Here is a 15,812-nt window from a genome sequence, read left to right on the forward strand (position 1 = left end):
AATTAACAGCGACCCCTCCTTCCTCAATCCTATTAGCCCAGTGTCAGAGAATGAAGGGGGGGAACAAGGAATATGAAAAATGCCTGACCTTTCTTTATTAGATTCTAGTCAGAGGGAACTAAGCAGATTAAAACCAGCGTGTATCAATCGCAGGCCGACTCCTCCGAGATAAATCCATTACTCTCCAAGTTATCAAGGCTCAGCAGCTAAAATTAAACAGCCTCTCCCTTTGTCCCTTTGGTGCCATGGAATGTTCGGCATCTGTGGAACAATGTGTTGAACACATCGGCGCAGTAAGCTGATTAACAAAGACACTATATGTACAAGAGTATATGTGGACACCCCTTCAAATTAGTGGATTCAGCTATTTCAGCCATACACGTTGCTGACAGGTGTATACAATCGAGCACACCGCCATGCAATCTCCATAGACAAACATTAGCAATAAAATGGCCTTACTGAAGCGCTCAGTGACTTTCAACGTAGCATTGTCATAGGATGCCACCTTTCCAACAAGTCTGTTTGTCAAATGTCTGCCCTGCTAGAGCTGCCTTGGTCAACTGTTCGTGCTGTTATTGTGAAGTGGAAACATCTAGGAGCAACAACGGCTCAGCCTTGAAGTGTTAGGCCACACACACAGAATGGGACTGTCAAGTGCTGAAGTCCGTAGCGCGTAAAAATCGTCTGTCCTCGGTTGCAATACTCACTACCGAGTTCCAAACTGCCTCTGGAAGCAACGTCAGCACAATAACTCTTCATCTGGAGCTTCATGAAATGGGTTTCCATGGCCGAGCAGCCACACACAAGCCTAAGATCACCATGCGCAATGCCAAGTGTCGGCTGGAGTTGTGTAAAGCTTGCCGCCATTGGACTCTGGAGCAGTGGAAACGTGTTCTCTGGAGTAATGAATAACGCTTTACCATCTGACAGTCCGAAGGATTAATCTGGGTTTGGTGGTTGCCAGGAGAATGCTACCTGCCCGATTGCATAGTTCCAACTGTAAAGTTTGGTGGAGGAAGAATAATAGTCTGAGGTTGTTTTTCATGGTTCTGGCTAGGCCCCTTAGTTCCAGTGAAGGATAATATTAATGCTACACCATACAATGATATTCTAGACAAGTCTGTGCTTCCAACTTTGTGGCAAATTCTGGGGAAGGCCCTTTCCTGTTTCAGCATGACAGTGCCCCCATGCACAAAGCGAAGTCCATGCAGAAATGGTTAGTTGAGATTGGTGTGGAAGAACATGATTTGCCTGCACAGAGTCCTGACCTCAACCCCATCGAACACCTTTGGGATGAATTGGAACGCAGACTGTGAGCCAGGCCTAATTGCCCAACCTCACTAATGCTCTTGTGGCTGAATGGAAGGAAATCCCTGCCGCAATGTTCCAACATCTTGTGGAAAGCCTTTGCAGAAGAGTGGAGGCTGTAATGGCAGCAAATGGGGGACCAAGGATAATATTAATGCTACACCATACAATGATATTCTAGACAAGTCTGTGCTTCCAACTTTGTGGCAAATTTTGGGGAAGGCCCTTTCCTGTTTCAGCATGACAATGCCCCCAAAATCATAATGCCCATGATTTTGGAATGAGATGTTTGACGTGCAAATGTCCACATTCAAACCCGGGATCAAATCCGGGTCTGTTGTGACGCCGCTAGCACTGCGATACAGTGCCTTAGACGGCTGTGCCACTCAGGATCCCTGAATGTCTGCTCGAGTTACACAGGCGATGTTAGTTGTTCCTGCCGAGAGGTATACCTGGGATATGTTGGTTGGGGAGGGCACCTCGTTTTCTCTCTACATATCTCTCTCTTTTTGTCATACCTCTCTCCTATTTCCCCATTGTCTTTTCTCTCCTCCCGTTCTCTTCATTCCACCTCTGGTTCCCTCTTTTTTCACTGTCAATTCCTCTCTATCCAACTCTCTTTCTTCCTCTACCTTTTCTCTCGCTCTCGCTCTCTCTCCCTCCCTCTCCCTCTCTTCCTCTCCCTTTCTGCATGCCACTGTTGCAGCTGAAGGCCCCCTGTATCAATATTTATTTGGCGGTGGATTGCAGAATGACACCCAGGGGAGAGACAGGCAGTAGAGGGAGCAGACGGTGGGGACTTCGCCCTGACAGACAATCACTAAATCATGCATAGAAGCCTCTTCTCTTTGAACCTGGGTGTGTGTTTGAGGGCGGATGCTCCTCTCTCATTAGACTGTGTGGCTGTTAAATTGATCAAGGACCCTCCTCCGTTGGATGACCCCTCTTGACCCCCGACCAGAGATGATCATTTTCTGTGGAGTAGCATCAGCAGCCACTACCCCACCCTACCCATACTATAGTATCTGCTGTACCATCTCACATCAGTGCTAGGTAGAGAGGATTCTAAAGGGTTTAGCTCGAGGACTGAATTTTATCAAACATCAAACACAATCTGTAGAAGTAACCTTGTTCCTGGAATCCAATGGAATGCAATCATCTCGAGTGTCGAGTTCAAATTGGTAACAAGTACACTGAAGGGAGGCTTGAAGAACCAAGCGCCGGATTCACCGGAACTGGATTCAATCTGCCATTGAGTGTTTCTTCACCGCCCAAACTATTTAATCATAGTACTTCACATGGTCATATTCACAGTGCAGGAGTAAAGATGTCAACCTGAAGTCCTGGGTAGTATTCACTAGGAACAAAATTAAAGTAAACGTGCTGAAATGGGGAGAGACCTACCTGAATTTGTCCAATGAGACACTTGGACGAAGGTTTACCTACGGTAAGCACTAATGAAATGACCCTGGTTTGATTTAATTCTAGACTCCTGACATACTGTGACATACCCCTCCCCCACTTTAAAGGATTTTTCAGTTTGGTTGCATAGGCTTTATGCTAGTGTATTCCGTTTGATTAGGCATATCACAGGGTTTCATCACAGCGATAGACTGAGTGGCACATTTATGGTGCATTAAAAGGTTTTGCTCCATAGAATTCGTAGCCCGAACTGAACTAATGACTGGAAGGATGTTGCCGCGTGAAGTGATTCTCACACAAAAAACAACATTGCGTGAAATACACTTCACATTAATTGCTGAAAGAATAAATAAAAGATGGTTGATTCATGTGGAACAATAAATTGAGAGAGAGAGTGTAGAGAGCGCGTTGCAGTGAGTTAGTGTAATCTGAGAGGAAACTGTGAGAAAAGTTACAAAGTTTTGTAGAGAAGTTGTGAAGAAAATCACTTGCACTTGATAATTAGGTGTGGCTGTAGCACAGTGAGTGTTGATACTCAGGGAGAAAAAAACAGCCCAGCAACTCATGTTAATAACCATTTCACTGAAGGAGTTTATTAATGAATTGCATCATGGTGTAAACTCATGGTGGGGGCACTGTCTCTCTCTCTCACTGTCTCTCTCTCTCATGGTGGGGGCACTGTCTCTCTCTTTGACTCTGACTATCTTTCTCTCTGTCGTTCCCTCTTTCTCTCTCAATTCAATGGGCTTTATTGGCATTTTTAAACAAATGTTTACATTGCCAAAGAAAGTGAAATAAATAATAGACAAAAGTGAAATAAACAATCAGAAATTAACAGTAAACATTACACTCACAAAAGTTTCAAAAGAATATAGACATTTCAAATGTTAAATTATGGCTATGTACAAAGGGGAAAATGTACATAAATATGGGTTGTACTGCATTTACAATGTTTGTGCTTCACTTTTTGCCCCTTTCTCTGCGTTGTATGCAAAGTATATTTTTGCAGTCCACACCCCTCTCCTCCAATCGGAGAGATTGTATTAATAGAGCATATAGTGATTTCTGCCACTTACTGTAATAAGACCATATAGGGTTTCAAATATAGATTAATTGTCTTTTTTCTTTTCTCCTTCTGTCGTTCTTCACTTGCTATCTAGCCAATGGTGGAACTTGCCACATGATCCCTTTTTTATCTTTCCATTTAAAACCAAAAGCCACATCAGCCTCTCAGTTTATCAGTCAGGCCAAATTCCACCAATCTGCCACCTCGTAATTAGCCTATCCCAGTTTTCCAAATTTCTAGTGTTATGTATGCACTCTGACGCGGTTTCCCGTTTCAAGTTGAAAGTTCCACCAGGAGAAAGTGAGAATATATATTTTTTAAATTGCATCGTTACACTTGCTTGCCAACTGCAATTAGGGGGACATTTACATACACATTGAGGCTTTTTTCGATAGCTGCGCCCACTGCTTGCCGTCGCAGAGCGAGTTAGAGCACTGGCGGTTACAGCGTTCATTGACACACAATTAATTTAGGCTTGGAGGAGCCCTGCAGGCGAGAGTTCATTTCCTAAAATTAAACTTAGCATATTAGGGGCTGAGATTTATGCTAATCAAACCAGTTAGGGTTTCTGAGGTACTGCTTTTTTCTCTTTATTTATTGTATTACAACGCTCGTGGCCAATGGAATAGAAACCAAAAGGGGCGGTTGTTTATAAACTGCTTTACTGTGCCGTCTGGCAGAGAGAAAGGGAAGGAGGGAGCCTGGGTGGGTTAATTGATGCTTACCCCATCCATAGCAGTTTTGTTCAACTCCATGTCCTCTGTAATTGAAACCTCTTTGCTATCAACCACAGTGGAGGGACAATGACTGTTGCATAGTTTTTTGGGCCTCAGCAGCACTACACTGTATGGAATATGTACTCTCGTTGAAAGTCGTTGAGCTTCTTTAGATGTTCTGTAAGGATGTTCTTTGTTATTTTAGATTGCAATGTATGAATATTACATTTAAGAAAGAACCAGATATAGTCCATCTATATCTTGCAATTAGTGCTCTGTTCAGTGTTAATTGAGTGATGCACTGTATTCTTGGGCGTAGATACCTTTTGAGTGATGCACTGTATTTTTGGATGTAGATACCCTTTAATTCAAGTGTGCACCAGCAAGACTTGTTTGGTTAGCGGTGTTTCTGTAGCGTACATGTGATTGCAGAGATTGCTAAACAAATTACCGCTGGATTGATGCAAGTAAACATGATATCGTTCTGCCAGGTAGGCATAGGCTACTCTGTAGTTAACATTTAATTGAGAAGGTTTTTGTGAAAGCCTTTCCTTCTACCAGAAGACGTGGTTATTAGCATCATTGCTAACGGCTACACAAAGTGGTAGACAAGCGCACAAACAGACAGGGGCATTCCTGTGCCATTGCTTTAGAAAGTTGAAGGAACATTAAGAATCACTGATGTAATTTGTTCATGTCATGATTATCTTGGCCAAATGTATTATTGTTCTAATAAGTTCCATACATTTAGTTGATTTTCTACTAAGTTAAGTACTGCTTTGTCTGTGAAATTCTAAAGAAGGTCGTTTAGCTTCTTTAGCTGTTCTATAAGTATGTTCAGTGTTGATCTAGATTGCAATGTGTGTCTCACAATTAGCACTCTGTTAAGTGTTAGCTGAGTGATGCACCGTATTCTTTCTAGAGATCGACCGATTATGATTTTTCAACACCGATACCGATAATTGGATGACCAACAAAAGCCGATATTGATTAATTTTATATATATTTGTAATAAATGACAATTACAACAATACTGAATGAACAATGAACACTTTTATTTTAACTTAATCTAATACATAAATAAAATACATTTAGTCTCAAATAAATAATGAAACATGTTCAATTTGGTTTAAATAATGCAAAAACACAGTGTTGGAGAAGAAAGTAAAAGTGCAATATGTGCCATGTAAAAAAGCTAAGATTTAAGTTCCTTGCTCAGAATATGAGAACATATGAAAGCTGGTGGTTCCTTTTAACATGAGTCTTCAATATTCTCAGTTAAGACGTTTTACATTGTAGTTATTATAGGAATTAAAGGACTATTTCTCTCTATCATTTGTATTTCATATACCTTTGACTATTGGATGTTCTTATAGGCACATTAGTATTGCCAGCATAATCTTGGGAGTTGATAGGCTTGAAGTCATAAACAGCGCTGTGCATCCCAGCATTGCTAAGAGCTGCTGTTTGAATTAATGCTTACGAGCCTGCTGCTGCCTACCACCGCTCGGTCAGACTGCTCTATCAAATATCAAATCATATACTTAATTATAATTATAATAATTAATTATATAATTAATTATACACAGAAATACGAGCCTTTGGTCATTAATATGGTCAAATCCAGAAACTATCATTTCGAAAACAAAACGTTTATTCTTTCAGTGAAATATGGAACCGTTCCGTATTTTATCGAACAGGTGGCAATCCTAAGTCTAAATATTACTGTTACATTGCACAACCTTCAATGTTAAGTCATAATTATGTAAAATTCTGGCAAATTAATTCCGGTCTTTGTTAAGAATAAATTACCTTTCAACAGTTTGCAACTAGCCAGCCGGCCCAAACTGCTGCATATACCCTGACTTTGCTTGCACTAGTTAATATTGCCTGCTAACATGAATTTCTTATTTGCAACTACAACATTTTCTGCCAAGATAGTACTGCCAAAGGGGGTGGAGTTGCAATCTACTGCAGAGATAGTCTGCAGAGTTCTGTCATGCTATCCAGGTCTGTGCCCAAACAGTTCAAGCTTCTACTTTTAAAAATCCACCTTTCCAGAAATAAGTCTCTCACTGTTGCCGCTTGTTATAGACCCCCCTCAGCCCCCAGCTGTGCCCTGGACACCATATGTGAATTAATTGCCCCGCATTTATCTTCACAGTTCATACTGTTAGGTGACCTAAACTTGGATATGCTTAACACCCCGGCCGTCCTTAAATTCAAGCTGAATGCCCTCAATCTTACACAAATTATCAGGGAACCTACCAGGTACAACCATAAATCGGTAAACATGGATACCCTCATAGATATCATCCTGACCAACCTGCCCTCTAAATACACCTCTGCTGTCTTCAACCAGGATCTCAGCCATCACAGCCTCATTGCCTGCATCCGTAATGGGTCTGCGGTCAAACGACCACCACTCATCACTGTCAAACGCTCCCTAAAACACTTCAGCAAGCAGGCATTTCTAATCGACCTGGCCCGGGTATCCTGGAAGGATATTGACCTAATTCCGTCAGTAGAGGATGCCTGGTTATTCTTTAAAAGTGCTTTCCTCACCATCTTAAATAAGCATGCCCCATTCAAAAAATGTAGAACTAAGAATAGATATAGCCCTTGGTTCCCTCCAGACTTGACTGCACTTGACCAGCACAAAAACATCCTGTGGCCTACTGCATTAGCATCGAATAGCCCCCGCGATATGCAACTTTTCAGGGAAGTTAGGAAGCTATATACACAGGCAGTTAGGAAAGCAAAGGCTAGCTTTTTCAAACAGAAAGTTGCATCCTGTAGCACAAACTCAAAAAAGTTCTGGGACACTGTAAAGTCCATGGAGAATAAGAGCACCTCCTCCCAGCTGCAAACTGCACTGAGGCTAGGAAACACTGTCACCACCGATAAATCTAAGATAAACGAGAATGCACATTCATCTTCTGCACATCTATCACTCCAGTGTTAATGCTAAATTGTAATTATTTCGCCACTATGGCCTATTTATTGCCTTACCTCCATAATCTTACTGCATTTGCACACACTATATATAGATTTTTCTATTGTGTTATTGACTGTACATTTGTTTATCCCGTGTGTAACTCTGTGTTGTTTTTGTCGCACTGCTTTGCTTTATTTTGGCCAGGTCGCAGTAGTAAATGAGAACTTGTTCTCAACTGGCCTACCTGGTTAAATAAAGGTGAAATAAAACTATAAATAAAAAAATTTGGCCCAGGCAGTGATGTAGTGATAAAAATATTTTTGTTAAAATCTGATTGCCGGTCATGGTGGAAAAAGTAACGCTCCCTATACTTTCAACGAAAAATGTAGGCAATCTGTCAAGCTAAATAAAAAAGTAAGTCTTTACTGCAGTACTGGCCATTGAAATACTTTAGGATGTAATGTAATGTGAAGGCCCATGTCTTTCTGCAGGGTGCACCCAGAGATGAGAGTTAACGACAGTTTTAATGAGCACTTTTATTAGTCCTTTATTATTCCTCCCCTCCTTGCAGATCCATGACTTTGAGATGACTCTGCACAAGGTTGTCTTACCCAGGGCTACTGTAGTATTATGGTCTGTGTGTGTGGGGGTGGAGGGGGGGTACATGCCTGTTAGTGCCTGTCAGTTGTGTCTTCAGTCGGTATCCTCATGCAATTGCGATGACTGACTTGACGGGTTTCATGTTGACAGCGATGGCATAAATGGGCACATAGAGATGAAAGAAAACTGTATCGATCTCTGAGTATTCATAAGTGTGGAGAGAAAAACATACCATTCCAGAAGCGATGGAACGTAAACATGCGGAAAGTGACAGGCCTGAAGAACCTTTGGGACGTTTGTTGTTGTTTTGGAATATTCTCCCTCCGCTCTTCCTCTTTCTTCTTTATTGACCATGTGGCGCTAGTCTGCTAGGCAATGAAATATTTATCATCTCTTTCCACAATATCCCATGCTTTTGGATTGTTGAAAGGTCTCAAAATATCTATTTTTTTTGCTATCTCTTCCTCAGCCAAAGAGTCTGGGAGCGGCCAGCCCTCATCTTCATCCGCTAACTCCCATCTCAGCCGTTTGAGACGTCACAAGGAGATGTATGGTGAAACATGAAAAACAAAGTGTTTGTTGATCAAAGCTTGAGTGGTTACCGGTGAAACGTGTTTGTGTGACGTTATGCAGAGCTCCCCTGTGATTGAAGGAATCGGCTATATTTGTCCATCTGTGGGTTGTTTAGTTTGCAAAGCAGATTGCGAGGTGAATAGGGGATTGTGGAGAGGGGAACGAGATGGGAGTGGCATACATTTTCCAGCACTGCATCTTTCCTGTGATCTCTAGTTTCAGTGAGTTACGGCTGTTTTATGTTCAACCCATCACACAGGCAGCCCTGATTGAGTTGGAACGAGAGAAAAAAACGAATCGCAGCCAAAATAAGGAAATTGGTTTTTCCTCAAAACAATTGGTCCCACAAGACTCTTGAGACTTTTGATTGTGTGTGTGTGCGTGTGTCTGTGCCCATGTGCGTTTTGGGGATAGAAGCAAATGTTTTGTAGGTAATTCACCACTTTACAGGAGTGTTGGGTAGGGGTTTTTCTCCCTTAAATGTGTCTCCATGGAGGGATTGTTCTTTGATCAGCAGACTGGGCTGCATCTGTCTGTCAGGCTCGATCTGGAGGAGCCGTGTTAGTCTTTTGTCTCTGCCTCGGTTCCTCTATCTCCTCTCGGCTCAGGGAGAGGTAAAGTGATAGAGCTTAACTGTCTTTACCGCAGTTCACTCCCACACACACACCCCTCACGCTGTGTGTGCGTGTGTGTGTGTGTGTGTGTGTGTGTGTGTGTGTGTGTGTGTGTGTTGTTGTGTGTCCTCCACAACACCATCTGCAAATGACTGCAGGATTTCCCCCTTAGGGGAAGAGGTAACGCCAGACTACATTGTAATTGAGGAGTGGAGGAGGGGGAAAAACAACAAAAACCCCACACACACACTCATTCAATCCACACATCTGATTTAGGAGTGATTCCAGGTGAGGCAGGGTTACTGTGGGATCCTGGGAAACAGAGTTTGGGGGGGAGGAGGGGGTGATGTAGCCACCTAGCTGGTGAGGTGAAGATGTACTATATTCACATTCAGTGGGCCAATACTGTTGACTGCATTGCCTGGGAAGCCAGATTACACAGAGGACTAATAAACCAAATTTAACAAGCCCATACTACTACCTGGCCTGTGGCTCTAGTCATGGTAGTCACAGTGTTTTGATTAAAACACATAGAGGATACCTTGAAGGGTACCTGTAGATTCCAATTTGCCTGATTGCGTTCCTGATCAGACATCTGGGAGAGGAGTGGAGAGGCTGAGTCGCTAACACATGTGGACACAATGGGGGCAGTTGAAATCAATGAGGGGGCACATTTTTGGGGAGTTCTGGCATTGGAATTATATTGAATTCTGCTTATATCACGCTATACCACAAAAAACATAAAGTTCAAATGCCGAGACTCTGAGACCATTGAGTGCTTTTGAAGCGCTTGCAATGCCATGGTTGTGGGTTCGATTCCCACGGGGGACTAGTATGAAAAAAAGTATGAAAATGAATGAACTCACTAGTGTAAGTCGCTCTGGATAAGAGCGTCTGCTAAATGATATAATTGTAAATGTAAAGGCATAACACAATCTGTATTTAGGCTAGTTACATTAAGAGTAAACAAACACAGTAAACTAAAAGGAGAATGGAGATCCAAATAACCAAAACATAGCCTGCAGCCTACTACAGTGAGATGCAGCCATACACAGATGTCTTGACAAACAAATAGACCAATCAAACATGGACAATCATGAGTTGTGAGTTGTGATATGGCACAATAGACTTCTGTGGATCAAATTCGACCCACGTAATCAATTAAGCAATGCCAGCCTATCATAAACACGTTTCCAATACGTACAGTTCCTCTTACAACCACGGAAACCAATAGGCTACCAAGAAAACCATAATAGAATGTATCTAGTTCTAAGATGAAACATATCAATATGTAGTTCATGCATTGGAATTAAATTGAATTCTGCAGTAACCGAGTATTCTTATGAACGAACCACTTGCTATTAAATGGACAGAAAACCTGCGGCTAGGGTAGGATTCTAGGCTAACTTGGGCTGGCTCCTCTGTTCCATGATTGTCAGGAACAGTCTGAGGTACACACACACAGACAGATAGACAGTCACACAAGACTAGACGCAAGTCAAAAGAAGGTTGTTGTGAGAATGATGATTCATAATTAAGAGCTTTATTCCCTTTCAGACAACACTGGAAAAAGTATCTAGACAGCGTAGAGCTTGATTGATTTGCTGTCACTTTGATTCCCTCAAACGTCTATGTAAGTCATCAATAATTCACATTTTATATCAATGTAAATCTCTTCATAAAAATCTTTAATATCTACACTTTATGGGCAAAGTAATAAAACTGTTTACCAGACAAGATTATGTCTTTGTTTAGCCCTTAATGAATTTTTTATTTTTCAAATGACAGATACAAATGACTGCAGTTAAATCACAACATGGCATTCCAATGCATAAACCCAATCTTCGTCGCCCCCTACCTTCCTCATATTTGGCTCAGGGGCGTAAATGTGAGTGGGTGCTGTATAATGCGGAATAGTGATTTTGTTACTGTTGCTGGAGTAGGCATTTAGACTGATGTATGCAGAACTGTCAATCAGTCAGTCAGTCTGAATGTGTGTGGTTGGCAGATGGCCTATAGGGAGGATCGAGTGATCTCTGGAAGTACAGAGACCTTCACACAGCTTCATCAAGCATAACAAATCAAATCTGCTCATTAACGGAAATGATATGCTGTGTTTGTGTGTGTGTGCATACATCGTGTGGAATGAAATACTGAATGTATTCTTTCTGTGAGTGTGCTTCTGTCAATATGCAGTATTTGTGTAACCATACTTGTGTGTGAGTGTGAACAGATGCAGGAGAAAGTTACTCCAATGTCATCTTTTTGGCATTGTAACATCTCTCCCAGTCCAGAGCTCAGGGTATTGAATATCAATGTGATTGGGACTGGAGCTGACACTCTGTCACACTATGATGAAAAGCACTCTGAGATGATGTGGCGGGAGTGTTCCTCCTGTCCACAGTGAGACGAGGAGGGTGTATGTGCCTGTGCGTGCACACGTGTGTGCATATGCCTATGTCTTTACAGTATGCGAGCGCAGGTAGGAATTGCACTGAGACCATGTGGGGAGACCTTCTTCTCCTTTCTTTCCCTGTGTTCCTGTGTTTCACAAATACGCCATCACATCCGACCAGACTTAAAGTTCCTCTAGCCTGAACTCCCTAGAGAGCCCTGTGAGGGGGAAAGCGCAACTTTCCTAGGCTGTGTTGACAGCCCTGTTCCCTGCTAGGCTCCAGATGAGTGGAGTTAGATGGATAGATACACTGAACAAAAATATAAACGCAACATGTAAAGTGTTGGTCCCATGTTTCATGAGCTGAAAAAAAAGACCCCAGACATTTTCCATACACACGAAAAAAGTATTTCTCTATAATTTTGACCACACATTTGTTTATATTCCTGTTAGTGAGCATTTCTGCTTTGCCAAGATAATCCATTCACCTGACAGGTGTGGCATATCAAGAAGCTGATTAAACAGCATGGTCATTACACAGGTGCACCTTGTACTGGGGACAATAAAACTCCATTCTAAACTGTGCAGTTTTGTCACACAACGCAATACCACAGATGTCTCAAGTTGAGGGAGCGTGCAATTGACATGCTGACTGCAGGAATGTCCACTAGAGCTGTTGCCAGAGAATATAATGTTAATTTCTCTACCATAAACCACCTCCAACGTCATTTTAGAGAATTTCAACATCCAGCTCTTCACCTGTGAGATTGTCAGAGGGGGAGCTAAGGAGTATTTCTGTCTGTAATAAAGCCCTTTTGTGGGGAAAATCAAATTCTGATTGGCTGGGCCTGGCTCCCCAGTGGGTGGCTCTGGCTCCCAAGTGGGTGGGCCTATGCCCTCCTCGGCCACCCATGGATGCTCCCCTGCCCAGTCATGTGAAATCCATAGATTAGAGCCTAATGAATTTATTTGAATTGACTGATTTCCTTATATGAACTGTAACTCAGTAAAATCTTTGAAATTGCTGCATGTTGTGTTTATATTTTTGTTCAGCATAGATTGATAGATAGTAGATACTGCCCAGGGTTGTGTTCATTAGGACAAACCTTAGCAATAGCGTTTTTCAGCAAAACACAAAAACAAGCCTTAATTATTGGAAGAGTCCATGTAGTGCCTCCCTTTTTCAGTCCGTCTTCCTCTATTTGGTACTTTATGAATACGTCTGGGCCTCCGTGTTCCGTTTTGGGGGGAAGGACTGGTGAAGGGCTTGGTTCTCACACGGCCCAGGTCTGTAAAAAGCTTTCCTTAATGCACTGTTCTCCCAGAGGACCCAGACAGAAACGGGGACAGGGACAAGGCTCAGCACTGGTCACCACCCGGCCCTGTCGCTTTCATTATTGAACACTGGAGCGTGAAGGAGACATGACTGACCAGGGGGTTGGCACACACAGGCCCACGTACCCACAAACGAACACACACACACACACACACACACACACACACACACACACACACACACACACACACACACACACACACAAACAGGAGTCCCAGGGCATTCATGATGTCAATAAGATAGATGGGCATGATCATTCCACCAGGGAGATGGAAGAGTAGGTGAGTAGAGCCGTGGTCATGATGAATTGATAAAGGTGATAGCGTAAGAGGATGTGTTAGAGTATGTGGGCTGGAGGCAGAGAGACTAGAGAGTAGAGGCATTCTTGGTAAATAACGATGGAGACAGACAGTGCAGCGCTGCGGGAACAGATGAAGCGTATACAGTTCATTCAGGGCTTCGGTGTAAGCACAGGACAGGAATGGCTTAAGGGGTGAGACAGCAGGAACTGTGTGCCAACGAGAGTCCCTACTTTACATTTTACATTAACATTTTAGTCATTTTATCAGACACTTTTATCCAGAGCGACTTACAATTTAGTTCATTTGTCTTAAGATAGCTAGGTGAGACAGCAACCTATCACAATCGTAACAAGTACATTTTCTCTCAAAGTATTTATCATCACTCAGTGCTAGTTGGAAAAAATAAGTGCCTTGTTTGGGGGAGGGGGCGCCATATGAGTTATTTAATATACTCAGAGGTAGGGTTTCAGAAGTTACCCTTACGTGTGTGTGTGTGTGTGTGTGTGTGTGTGTGTGTGTGTGTGTGTGTGTGTGTAGGGCTTATGTTTGTAGTTGTGTGTGTACTGTGTGTACCTCTCCCACTGCTGTATATATAATAGCATCAATCAGGGATTTGAGACTCCTGGTCAGCCATTCTAACTGCACTAGTAACACTGTCTCTCCTAGCCCTTTGGTTGTGTTGTAACATAAAGATGTGCATTTCACCCCAACAGATGAGTGCCTTTTTAATACAATAGTCTCATTGAAGTACTCTCTTTCTTTCCAGATGTTTTCCCATAGAAGAAATCAGCTATTCAGATCTCTATAATAGATTGTAATATGCAGAATTAATGCTTGAGGTTATAAAGAGAATTCTTAGAGCGCTTTCTCTTGCTCAGCATACATCTGATAACGTCTACTTGCATATCATACAGCTAATTATGTGCAAAACAACTTGGGTATTGTTACAGATCATAATTAGGAAAAGATGATCAAAAAATATATTTGTTTTCTTTCTTTTCTTCTTGCTCTTTCTCTCCCGCATAGTCACGTAATGTTCATTTTTGTGCCATTTCGGCATTTCCATTTAGATTTGAATTCTTAACCTTGCATTTTATTCCAATAATATAAGTTCCAATGAGGGTTAGAGAATCCGCCTCAGTTGAAACTGAAAGTCAAGTTTATTTTTCTGTTTGCGGAGTCTTCTTTGAATGAAGCGTAACTACCGCATTTGTGTTATTTGTCCACGTTTCACAGTTAATAACTTAAGTAATAAGTCTACGTGGTGGAACGGTGTGTTGTTGAGCCCCAGTTGATTATTGAAATGTAGAATGGAGAGAGAAAGAGCGCACAAGACAGAGGGATAATGAGAAAGAGAATGAGAGAGATGGAGAGAGAGAGAGCACTGGCTAATATGATATTCCAGTCTGTCAGTAATAATAAAAGGACCTTGACAGCCCTTGTTGAATTATAGATCACACTAGCATGATTGGATGAGGTTAGGCTATTGTAACTCCTAACTTAATAATTTACGGATTGTATTACTATGGTTATAATTGCATGTGCAAGGTAAGGTGTATATTTCCTTCCCTGCCGGTCAGAATGAATTGAGTGATGTCATGGGGGGAGGTGAGCCATACAAGGTTGAAATGTTTTGGATACTTACCATTAGTGTCACGATATCCGAATTCTGACTTCGATACCAAGTTTAATATTCGATATCGATACCATAACGATACTTGATACCAAAATGATACCACGGCAAAATAAAAGAAGGGGCGAATTAGCCCAAGTCACAGAATGTCACTTGATTTTACCAATCTAACTACATAGCAACATAATGGTAATCATTTATTTGAATGGTAAATCTCTATTGATAAACTGGGTAAATCTAGCCTAGACCTATTCACAATACAGGTGAATTCATATTCAATAGAAGTGTGTACATGCATTGACTTATTTAGCTTGTTTTGGCTACAGATGAAAACAATCTGTTTACCTTCCATTTGGGACTTATTTTATTGTACTTATCAACAACATTTGCATAGAAGAAGCAATATCTTATTTTATTCAAGTGCTCTTTAAGACACATGTCATTCAAACACATTCAAACACAAAGTCAGTTTGAGACTTGAGCAAAGATTACGTTGACTGGGAGAGGCATGAGTGAATTAATAATGTTAATGTTTTTGGTGACAATCAGCTTTGTAATCAGCAGTTTTGCGTTATGGTTTGCATATTATCACAAACGAGGTACTAGGTTATGAATTGGTAATGGCTTCAGCTGTAAGCTAGCGAGGAACGTTAGCTAGCCTACAAAGCTGGAAGCTACCGGTTTCTTCTAGCATTTTGGTGTTCTAGCCTGTACTGGACATTGTCTTGGGAACAGTAATTAGCAGTTTCAATATTTCTACATGCTGTGTTGCATTATTGAAGTGTGTTAACTTCTGTGCAGCATAGGTGGTGGTGCAGCCAAGACTCCCAGTAAGTTCAGTGGTTCCTCAGGACAGGCTAGAGCTAGCAATGAGTAAGTGGAGCAGGCACAAACATCACATTATGGTGA

At 41.8% G+C, this 15,812-nt stretch overlaps 1 protein-coding gene across 5 annotated transcripts in view; it reads left to right on the top strand.

Annotated features, from left to right (window-relative positions):
- The window catches only part of LOC106611507 (protein diaphanous homolog 2), a 687,763-nt gene that overhangs the window by 90,579 nt on the left and 581,372 nt on the right, over positions 1-15,812 (top strand). The gene's annotated exons all lie outside the window — the stretch shown is intronic.

The sequence above is a fragment of the Salmo salar genome, chromosome ssa09 (assembly GCF_905237065.1).
Source record: "Salmo salar chromosome ssa09, Ssal_v3.1, whole genome shotgun sequence".
Taxonomy (NCBI): Eukaryota; Metazoa; Chordata; class Actinopteri; order Salmoniformes; family Salmonidae; genus Salmo; species Salmo salar.